At 44.3% G+C, this 12,257-nt stretch overlaps 1 protein-coding gene across 1 annotated transcript in view; it reads right to left on the reverse strand.

Annotated features, from left to right (window-relative positions):
- The window catches only part of unc5a (unc-5 netrin receptor A), a gene marked incomplete at both ends in the record, with an annotated part of 114,111 nt that overhangs the window by 44,796 nt on the left and 57,058 nt on the right, over positions 1–12,257 (reverse strand). The window lies entirely within an intron of this gene.

A 12,257-nucleotide genomic window follows, 5' to 3' on the forward strand; every position in this document is an offset into this window, starting at 1 on the left:
CCAAGAGCACTTGACCTGTCTACGACCATCATCTCCAGCTCCTGATTGGGGCCGACTGATGTTCAGATCATCTCATAAGTGGCACCTATCCAGCCATCAAACCTACGCTGCAATTACAGGCTTCTACTGTGGTAAACACTTCCGTTGATACAGGGTATTCACTGGAACAAAAATGGGAGTAATTTGTAAACAATTTGCGTTTTTGGATCCGAGGGCCTTACAACAGGGAGGCAGACGGCCCCGGTGGCGGGTGGTGACGGCTGTCAGAGAGGGGAGCAGAGTGTGTCCCTTAGCTGCCAGGTACAGTGATAAGTAGCTGAGAGGGTCACCGCTAGACCCGCCACGCGTTAGTGTCTTAATAGAGTAGCTCTCAGTACATGTGATTACCTCCGTCCGCAGCCCCGGAGCAGCACTAGGAGCGTCAACAATACCGCCGCCGCCGCCACCGCCTGCCGCCCGCCAGATCTCACGAACCTGCTCGTTTTCCATGTTTTCCCTGTCGCTCAAAGCCTAAATAGGAATAGCTTCATACGGAGTACAAACAATACCTTAGGGCCGGCTGGCTTTGAAGGGACGAGCTCTGTCGATTCGAAGTGCAGCAAAAACACAGTGTGAGTGACCAAAACATACACACTGCGCAGTAGCTGGTGATTTTTAGGTACACAATCTCGATTTTTTTTTTATACTCCATATTGCTGAACATTCGCTAACTCGTATTCAGCAGTACAGTACGTCAGACTGAAGTGACTAAAGATCTGTGCAGAGATGCAAAGTATGAGCAATAGCAGTCGGAGATGAGAAATACGGAGAGACGCAACATGAAAGTCTGATTGGCTCGGTAATTGCGTTCTGTTCCGTTATCTCTCTCTCTCCTCATAATTACATGTACCTCCACTCCATCTCTGACACCTTCCCTTAACACTCCCAAACAGAGCTGCGAGTCACTGTGTCCAATTTCATTCCAATTAATGAATTAGACCAAACAATCTTATCTGCTCGTCGCCGCGCAAAAAAAAAAATGCCCTGCAGTTTTACAACATTGAAAAAGGCCGAAGGCATATTATTTAGTTTTCTGTACAACAAAACATTTGGCACAGATTCAGTTAATGAAATCTTCAGTCACATGGAACAGAGAACTTTTTCACTACTGAGTTTCAAGGTCACCTTGAGATGATCGCCGTTTGAGAGTGCTGTGTGTATCGATTCATAGACAGCAACCTGTAATTGGAAATAGTAATGCTCTGCAAAGTGTACTGACACTTCTGTGTAGCAATTCTGTCAATATTGATTTATGGGTCTCCATATTCAGCTCTCTCGCATGTCCTGTACTGCAGTGCCAAAACCTGCCTTCCTCAGAGGAGCCACAGGAAGATAGATCACACTTCCATTACCACTGTCAGAGTCTGAGAGCAAGCCCACTCTTAACGTCTTTGTTATACAGTAATTAAGAAATAGCATGATTCACCCTCCAGTCAATTTGATTTGTGTCTCATTTAGAAATCAGCTCTTACAAACCTCGAGGAATCTCAGTGAGATACAGTACAGGGGACTGACACCACTTTGAATTCTGGAGTCAGCCGGAAAGCCTCGCGAGTGCATTTTACACTGGAGTCCAATAGACCCACACACTCTGCTGTGGATAAAATGGTGATTAAGGTTGGCTATTCAGGCCTGCCGCTCAACATCCAGCACCCTGTCAATCACGTAGTGTCATCTGGGGCTGAGACAGGGACTGGGAATGACACAAGGCTAGGGCTGTTTGTGGCTTTTGGGGGGGAAACAGTGAGGATGTCTGGGCTGGAGATTCCCAAGGGTGATGGGCTGAATAATAGCAATGTGAACCACTGTGACCCATTACAACTGTCTCTGAAAAGGACGACTGATAGAAAGGGAATGAATGTACTATCTCCACTACTGCATGTGAGTGTTTCTCTCTTGTTTCTCTTTACAGGGACAGTAGTACATGCAGCTATTAACACATCTGCTCAATTTCCATTCAGGCTCTCAATTCCCATTCATGCTCCAACAAAAGGTGCAGCAGCCTCTGCTACAAGTCAAGATGCTCTCTTCCCTTCTGTGGCAATGAGATGGTGATTATTCAGAGAACGGTTCTCCATTCAAATGTGTGAAGAGAACACTCACTTCTCACAAAAGACTCTCGCCAGTCGTATGAGTGCCGCTAGCCTGTCCCGTAGTGTGTGTGTGTGTGTGTGTGTGTGTGTGTGTGTGTATGAGGAGGATGAACCACCCATAGAAGCTCACAGATGCTCCGCACACAAAGGGTAAATATCATTCGATTCAATCCTGTGCGAGTCCATATGGGTCTTGTCTGAGTGAGAGACTTTATTTTCTTCTCCCTCACTCTTGTTTTCGCAGGCTGTGACCTCAATTCCACGGGGGTCATTTGCTTATCAAAGGCAGGGACTGGAACTGGCAGGTTTGAGTGTGTGTTCATTGTGACCAAGGAAATTCAATTAGGCTACATCCCCACAGTGTGTGTGGCTGGGATTCATCAGTGGATGTAGGGGGATTAGGGTTGGGTGACTTTACACTGTGGGAGCGCGCCTCTCCGGAGAGGCAGATCACAGAGCCTGCCCGGGGAGAGAGGAGATGAGCAGTTTAAAGAATGGACGGCACTATCTGGTCAACCCAGCCACCAGTCAGAAGTAATGTTGTTCATATTCCACTTCTAATTCAACAACGTCATCATCATCAGCATAGTCACAGTCCTCGTCATTGTCATCCTCATCATCATCAATGACAAATGGAATCTTTTCATGGTAGCATGTACCGTATAAACAAATACATTCAATACATTGTGTAATGCTTTTCCAATTCCCGTAATTTCCATACAGCCACGGTAGACCGTGTTTGACGCACAGTACGCACAGAAAATGTCTCACAACAACCCTTTACCAGGGTCAAGGACAACAAGGACAACTACGATCCTGCAAAGACAGGCTGCAACCAGTCTAAAAACTACTAGCGTAAAAGCAACTGTGTGAATGACCCAGAATCAAACTGGGGTCACTGAGCCAAGGGCAGGACCAAATGAAAGCTGCATGAACCAAATCCCCATTAGCATCCTAAGCAGAGAGATGATGAGTGGCCTGTTACCTGACAGGGAGTAGGCCACTGTGAATCTCAGGTGCCATCACTACTGTCTGTCTCTAACCAGGGTGAATCTGGCCTTCTGAGTGACACATAGCTCCATTAGGCAGAAGCTGGCAGGGAGCTCTTAGTGACGAGTTCCCATCGAGGAGGCCAGGGCCTCGCGAGGTCGCGACTCAGTCAGTGGGACAGTGTTCTGGGTCAAGGCCCTGCCTCTAGTTATGACTAGCTTTTCAAGTGCTTCCTTTTGATTGAGCGCTCCATTTTCCACAATGAATGCACTCGGCAAGGCCCCCGCCTGTGCTCAGAATGTCGTTACGTATTATTCATGGCTGACAAACAGGCTAGCAGCTAGCACTCCAATCAATCCAGCTCCTGTAGGTTCAGGCCAATGCCACCTCAAGGAGACTCAGGTAGTTCATCCATAGAGCAGCACGGCAACAAATGTGTGTTTGTTATGGTGGATGGGGACTCACATTTACTTTATTCAGGCCATGGCATTATATGAAATAGATAGAGAAAGACTAAAATTAAATGAATAATGGGAGCAGCCATTTTGTGACCTTTGTGGCTCTGAATCGCACACACTTTCTGTGCATCCTTTCCCCATCTGCTCTTTCCATGAAGATATGCACTGTATTTAAGGGAAACATTATTGTTGATAATCATTGGCTCAGTACTGAGATAATGGCACAGACGAACCATGTTTCAGAGTACTGTATCAACAATTACTTGAAATGGTTTGCATCATGCTGTTTATGTGCTCAATGGTATGGTAAACAAAAGGTTGATGTCCTTGCAGACATTTAATCTTGTGTCAACACTTCAGTCTGGGAGTGCTGGGTTTGTTGTGTAGTTCTTAACTCAATTGTTGTTATTAATCACAATTTCCACACTTCATATCCCCCTAGTGAGGTTGCACTCTCGTTGGGAAATCACATTGCCATATTAGCCACAGACACTCAAAAACACAGCGTTGCTCACAGGCAGGATCTCACAACAATACTCGTATACAGAAATACACACTGTGTTTCAGATACACAGGTGTTCACAGGTTTAGAACGTGCAAATTAATTCATTTGGACACCTTTAGAATAGCTTTTCAACAACTGCTTTGTTTTTAGAGAAGTCATGCACAAATAACTACAGTAAAACAGAATCTAATTATATTAACTTAACCTAACCATGCAGGCTGACGCACAAAGGCCAACACAATTTCAATGAGGTAATTCTTTCCTTTGTTTCTCTAAAGAGGTTGCCCGACCTATAGGCCTACTTGAATAAAAAAAATATAAATCATCATAAAGCACGCCAATTACACGATTAAGACCATTTGTAATTAGTCTCTCTCTCATACTCAAACCCCATGATTGGCAGAAACAAAATGTGCCGGCTGTCGTAGCCTTGAGGCTGATGTGACCTGAGTCTCCGTCAGGGCCTTTATCTCCCGCACACACCTTGTCCTGTCTGGGATGAGAACACATCTGAGGTGAGGCCTTGGAGCACCACACGCTTGCCTCCATTACACGCCTCAGAGTGGGCAGATCTGATAGCATGTTACCTGCATGAAAGCAGTGATAATTTGCCCAGGCTAACATGTTTCCCTCCCTCTTGTTTGAAATAGCCGTAGGCATCGAGTGGAGTAAATAAGGTAGGCTGCCACAGGTAAGCTCCCAGTGCAGCTAGCTCCCATTTGGGTAGAGATTGCTTTGCACCATACAAATTGCATCAAGTTTTTCTCCTCCCTCCCTGCATACAGCTAGTCCCTGTTGGCCCTTTGGCCGGCGGGGCCAAGTCGAGAACGCAGGGGTTTTAGGTAATCTGGTGGTGTGTGGGTGAATGTAAATATTTGATGTACCAACAAACAACATCATGTAAACAGCCTGGAGGAGCAACAGGAACAGTCTCTCTGTACAACTTTCCACAGATTTGGGAAGCATTTTTGGATCCATTTTGATATACAGTACCAATCAAAAGTTTGGGCACACCTTCTCATTCAATGGTTTTTCTTTATTTATTTTTTTATTATTTTCTACATTGTAGATTAATATTGAAGACATCAAAACTATGAAGGAACACATATGGAATTATGTAGTAAACAAAAAAGTGTTAAACAAACCAGAATATGTTTTATATTTTAGATTCTTCAAAGTAGCCACCTTTTGCTTTGATGACAGCTTTGCACACTCTTGGCAAGTTTGTGTCCAAACTTTTCACTGGTACTGTACATGAATTCCCATCTCACCCCAACTTTTGCATTCATATCATGTTATATTTATGGGTGGTGAGATTCGAGGTTTAATATCTAATGAGGGTACGCTGTTGGCATACACACTTTAATGAATTTTACATTAGTTAATCATAGAAATTAGATTGCTACAAACATTTACAGTCTTTGTTTTATGCTGCTGTTCCACCTCCTTATTTGAATACACTTGTTGTATTGTAAGTCCTGCTGGGTAACAAAGTGCCCTGAGTAACTAATATGTAAAAATGTACATGTACATGTAAACCTGTCTTGACTCAATAAAGGGGTAATTCAGCTTCAGATGTTGCTCTTTCTCTAGTGTCTTCACTTTTCACCATTTTCCCCAGAGCAGGTCTTAGAGAGTTGTTTTTCCTTCCTCTGTCTCAGGAATAACAGCACTTATGGCGCCACACCACTCCGTGCACACCACACCGCCATGTTCCTGGTTGATGGAGAGCAGCACTCTGATTTGATATTTATTTGAGCACACTGTGTGAAATGTTTCTGTTGAAATGTTCCTTGGGGCCAAACACACAAAGCGTAATCTGTCAGCCACTGAGTTCCTCTGCCTATCAACAATCTCCACAGACTATTTAGCTGTCATGTCCCAACCCCGACAGGCTTCGCTATTTTTAAACCAATCTGAAGAGAGCAGGTGGCGATCGGCAACACCAACTCCCCTCTGAAAGTCTGAGCGACATTATTATTATTTGTATTTTATTCAGAAGAGTATGCACAATACAATATGTGTGGAAGGACAATCATTTTATCAGTACAATTTTGCATGACATTTCAAATGCAGAGCACATACTCAACAGAACATTCAATATCTTTGTGTGAGCTCTTGAACCTGCAGATACAGGTATTTCACATTCTAAGTCTGCATCATAAAACAGAATAGAACACCACACACACACACACACACACACAGACAGACGCACGCGCATCCAAGCATACACGCGTACGCTCAACAAAATTGATACCCCATCCCTCTCACAGGTGGGATTTAGGGAGTAAATAAATATGACTTATCTAAAAGGTCTTGTGTGAGTGCTGCTGAAAGCACTGGAACTTTCAGCAAGAACACAGCTTTTGTGCGAGTGACAAATATGTAATTACTTCTTTGGAGAATGCCAGTTCATGGGCTGTTGTGAGATGTGTTTCATTCAAAGGACAAAGGCTGTGCTTTGAGTGGAAGATTGGAAGGCCAACGTTATTGTTTGACAAACAGTTATTTATCTTTGTCTTTGTTCTACTCATTGCAGATAATTCATTGATTCATTATTCCTACAGTTCAAGTCTGACTTGCCATACATGTGGATAGACCTTGTATTTGCCTGGAAGTGCAAGTAAGGTCTTACTCTACGCAATGCACTATTCAAGCATCTAAACAAGCAAACACAAAGGGAAAGCTTTCAAATTCCCTCTGCCTCATTCACTCCCCAACAAGCCTACAATACTAACTGTAGTCCTCTCAAGGCCACATGAATAAGGCTGTGTTACTGTGCGGGGAGATCATCTACACTGGAGAAAGTAAAAACATGTTCAATTAAATTCAATGTCACTCCCTTCTCTCCCACCCTCTCTAGTTTGGTGGTGTGAAGCATCTCTCATCTGGTGTACAGACACACACACACACACACACACACACACACACACACACACACACAAATACACACACACACACACACACACACACACACACACACAAATACACACACACACACTGCGCTGACCTGCCGAGGAAGCCTAATGGAACGCGCTGGCAGATGTGTCACAGGAACAATTGACCTTGCCATCTGCTTTTCGGCGCCTGTTCGCCAAATCCTCCCCCCCCTGTCCGCCATCCAGGACAGGATGAAATACAAGTCCCATTATGGGGATGCAGCTAATAATGCATTATCAATTAGCCCCCTTCGCTATTGATCGATGCTTAGCAGGTGGTACAAGGCCATTCCGTTCATTTAGGACTATATTGTCCTCCTCCCGCTGCTTCTCTTATTTCCTCCTGTTCATTAGAGACAGAGCTCCCAGGCGTATCGGCTTCTGCTTTAATTGGGCCTGGATTGTTCTCCGATATCCCATTAAAGATCATGTTTAATCACTGTTGAGGCATCCCATCGCCATTAGAGACACTCTCAACTTTAGTCCTAAATTTGCCCGATTTTTAAAACAACAAAATGGAGGAGATTTAGTCTCCGCATTCATTTAGGTAGAAGAAACTGAAAAGTGTTGTACAATTATAAATAGGCTGTTGATCCTGATCCAGACAGAAAGTGTTGACCTCTGTATGAGACCAGAGAGAGAGAGAGAGAGAGTAGAGTAGGGAGGGAGGGAGGAAGAGAGAGAGAGAGAGAGAGAGAGAGAGAAAGGGGTATGATTGGCTCCTTTAAAACCATGGATAAGTGTTGCGGGTATTAACATGAAGGTTAGGGATCTGCTCTGCCTAAGCCTGGCTTATCTCCCCTCAGATCAAAAAATGAATTATTACATCACATTAAAATCCAGGATCTGGTCAATCAGGAAATACATATTTTATACAAATGAAATCTTGCGGGAACGAAATCATGGGGGTGAGAAGGTACCACCATAACACATTATTAGTTCTATTCAGAAAAGAATAGATGGTTTAAAAGATTTACTGGGAGATGTACTGTGTGGTATTTAGACTTCAAAGGATTGATAGCAGCCAGGGGATTGGGTTATCTGTGGCGATAACTCCAGAGGTTGTTAGAAGAAGTCACATTCTCCCACAGATGTCAGGTCACATCAATAGTGACTTAGGTTTGCACGTGTGCGTATTAAAGAGGATGTAAAAAATTTACAACAATACATCTCAATATATGACTTTCGAGCAGCAGATCAATCTGGCTTCTGTATAAAGGTATAGCACTTGACTATTCTCATCAGTATGTTGTGTTCTGATCGTGCTCATGTTGTATGCAATCATTTCAATCAACAAAAAAATCTCTAATCTCTCATCATCTTTAGACGACAGTCGTCTGTGTCTATATAAATAGACGTCTGAAATGCATGTCCTGTATTTTCCACCTCGGATGGATTTGCTGGAGGGGTGACAATGAAGCCTTCAGGATCCCAATCATTTCCATCAATGCCAGCAGATGAAAATCAAACACAATCAAACAAATACACCCCCACACCATGGGAGGCTGGCACCCACATGTTTGATACCATTTCTAATTCCATCCCCATGCATTGACAATGAGCCTGTCCTTCGATTTCTACCTCAGACTCCCCCCCCGCCCCCCCGCCACACATCATCATATATCTGATCATACCGACAGAGAATCACCTAATCTATGCAAACGCACTGTCAACATTGATTTCTTCACATGATGAGATATGTCTTTATTAGGCTCCAACAGACATCTTCATTTCTGTTCTATGACAAAGGGACGGAGGGCTACATTGCTGTCGAGGAGGATCTATGGACAAGTGAGGGAGGAGTGCCTTTGAACCAGCTTCTGCAGAAACACAATTGAGATAAGTTACTGAGGACAGGTAATGAGAAACGATAGACTCCCTGAGATGGATCGATATTCGACATTGATACTGAGAGAGGAAGGACAAATTGGGATTTTTTTTTCTCTCTCTCTTTACAGTCAAAGGAGCTTCAGAGGCAAGGGAGAGAGAAAGAGCGGGGTCAAACCAGGCATACAAAAATAAGTGTCAATAACTTGGGAACAATAGGCCAACAGAGTACAGTACACACTCAGGGAGAGAGTATACACTACAGAGTACAGACTCAGGGAGAGTGTATACGCTACAGAGCACATACTTGGGGAGAGAAGAGCCAAGCTGCCCAGGTGTCTTTGGTAGAAAACAGTCTAAGCAACCACACCTGTTCATCAGGCCACAGGTGTCACGGTTCTGTCTGGCCACCAGGGGGCGGCAGAGATCGCCCCCCCCAGGGACTATGGACTCTCAGGTGTTGCTAATGACTAATCAAGGACCCTTCCCTTTAAGAAGTGTCTCTTTCTGTTTGTTCCTTGTCTTAGCTTGATATCTCCTACATTATGCTGTGGCCTCTCGAGCCTTCCCTTGTTAATAGCTTTTGTCTCCTCAGTCTTGAGTGTTCCTGTTTTTGGTTATTTCTCTAGTGTGTCGTCTGTATTCTGTGGATTCAAAGTAAAGTGGCCTATTTCCCTCGTCTGGTCTCCTCTCTGCTCCTGGGTCCTACACTACACAACCTCACAGCAAGCTAAGACCCCAACTAAGAACCCAGCGGAGATCCACCATCTCTGGAGCGTTGTGTCCCACCGAGCAGTACTGCTGGAGTGGCAGCAAGAGCAGATCTCCCCAATGGCGGAGGCACTCCGGGCACTTGCCCACTCCGTCCAGCAACGCCACACTGCCGGCCCCGGAGTGCCTCAGCACCCAGCAGTCTTAGTCTTTTTTTAAAACTAGTGTTTCCTTTGTATCCTGTGGATTTCAGTAAAGTGGCGTTTGCCTTTCAACTGCATTCCCTTGTCTGGTCTCCACTCTGCTCCTGAGTCCTACATCACACAACTTCACAACAGGTCAGACCACTAGTATTATGGATACTGAAAATATGAATACAGACAGCTACAGTAGGACAGACTAACTGAAGGATGTCTACAGCACAGTAGATATTACAGAATATTATGTGGTGGGCGATTTTGCCGAAGCTTTCAAATGAATATTCTATTTCCATCTACCATCATATCTTAACCACTTCATCAGGGCCGGTCTGGCTGAAATGATGTGTATTCACATTTTGAGGCACTAGACTGCCACTCTTTCCTTGTGACTCTGGAAGGACACCGCTCTGAAAAGAAGAGCAAATGCGCAAATTAAGAGAAATATATCTTAACCACAAAGAAAGCACTGCTTATTTGCCAACATGACAGTAGCAATAATCAAGTTTTTTTTGTCCTACTTGGCTGTTTCTGTATTCCCATTGCCATTGTTTTATTATTAGAATTAAGAACATTAATGCTATTCAGCACTCAGAGTTAATTTGCACAACAAAGGAGCCAACGTCCTTGATGAGGATCCAGTCATTTTGAAAAAAGACCAGCCAATGGAACCGAAAAGATATTCCAAAACCCTCTTGACTCTGATTGGCTCATCACATGGTACGCCTTGGCATTTATATCCGACATTCACTTTACTCATTTAGAAAGCAAACACTCTGATCCTCTCATGTCTGAGTACAGAGTCTGAGCACACAGGAGAAGGCGAGAGTGACCTCTGCACTTCACTGCTCGAGAGGAAAGTGCCCCAGTGTAAAGAGGGTTATTTTGGGAGGCGATTTTTCACCATTTCACAGTGTATAAATTGTGAATCAATTTTCGTCAACTTGGGCATGTCCCCAAACTGCCGATTTCCCCCCCTAAAAGGGGGATGTTGATAGCTGGCAGCTCTTGGTGTGATAGAGGGCCTGGTTGCCTTGGAAACAGTTAAGAGTTTAGAGTCCACTGTGACTGTGACGAGCAGGGTGAGAGGACACACACATACACACACACACACAGGAAACACACATGAATGCACTCACACACACAAACACACACACACACACACACACCACACACACACACCACACACACACACAGACACACAGACGGAGGAGTTGGGATGTGTCTCTCACATGTTTCTCTCTGGAAGAAGGATTAGGCCGAGCCATCAGTAAAGTCCTCAGGGCAGCTCTGACATTAAACAGCAGTGTTGGAGAGATCGATGTGAGTGCCTTGGAAAAGGTAAACCACTGGACAGCCACCTGTCCTTCATCTCTCCACGGCCCCAATATGACACATTCATCACCAGTACTGGGGCCATAGAAATGCAGAGCACTGTGGAAAGGCCTTGGAACTTCACAGAGATTCTTTATTTTTTATTTTTTTTTAAATATGTTTTTAGGGCATTTCTGCTTTATTGGGATAGAGACAGTAGAGATTGAGAGGAAGGATGGGAGAGAGAGGAGGGATGACATGCAAGATAGGTCGAGGGTCCGAATCGAACCAGGAACCTTGCGAAACCTTGTGCTACGCCACTAAGCGATTCTATAGATGGAGCCCTTGGTGCTGTACAACCAAGGCAAGCAAGGCTTCCAGCAGCAGAGTTGAGCTTCATGGCCAAATAAATGGGCTCTATAATAGGGGATCGCCACATGGCAAATGGCCTACGGTTGTTAAATGTTGGCAGACCATTGTTACATTGGTAATGTTATGTCGTCATAAACACACCGGTTTATGGAGCGCATCGTGTTCCTCGCAGTGGACTCTTTATTGGCTAATCCCATTCATATTTACAATTGCAATTGTCATCACCTTTGCAGGTGTCTTGCTGCTGGTGTCTTCAGCTTTCTTTGTCAGGGCGGTTAACACACAGTCCTGCTGTTACAAATGTAGCCTACGCAATGTACAGTGTAACGTAGAACAAAACTATAAACACTGAAGAGTCTTGCTGACTTGCTAAAAGTTATAAAATAGTTCCATGGACCATCTATTTTAAGGAACAGGTAGACATTAACCGGTATAAATACAAAGAGGCACAGCGGGTGAGTTTATGCATCCCTGCTCAAATGCTTTCCCATGTTTCCCACCTCAGACAATTCCCCTGTGTAGTGTGTGTGTGTGTTTGTCTGTGTGTGTGTGTGTGCGCGCATGCGTGTATGTGTGTGTTCCTGGTCCTCACAAAGCCTGTAATTTCCACGTCTGTTGTTAACAATCAGCTGTTAGGTTGTGAATTGGAGGTTTGAAGTTACGCATCAGTTCTGAATCACGGCACATGACTGACATGCATGCATCAGTTACATTTAAAAAATATATATATATCCTTTACTGTGTGCGTCCCATAATTCCCTGGGTCCTTAAAAGTGTACTGTACATATGCTGTATATATGCTACATCATTGT

Source organism: Argentina silus (genome assembly GCF_951799395.1).
Source record: "Argentina silus genome assembly, chromosome: 15".
NCBI classification, from domain to species: domain Eukaryota; kingdom Metazoa; phylum Chordata; class Actinopteri; order Argentiniformes; family Argentinidae; genus Argentina; species Argentina silus.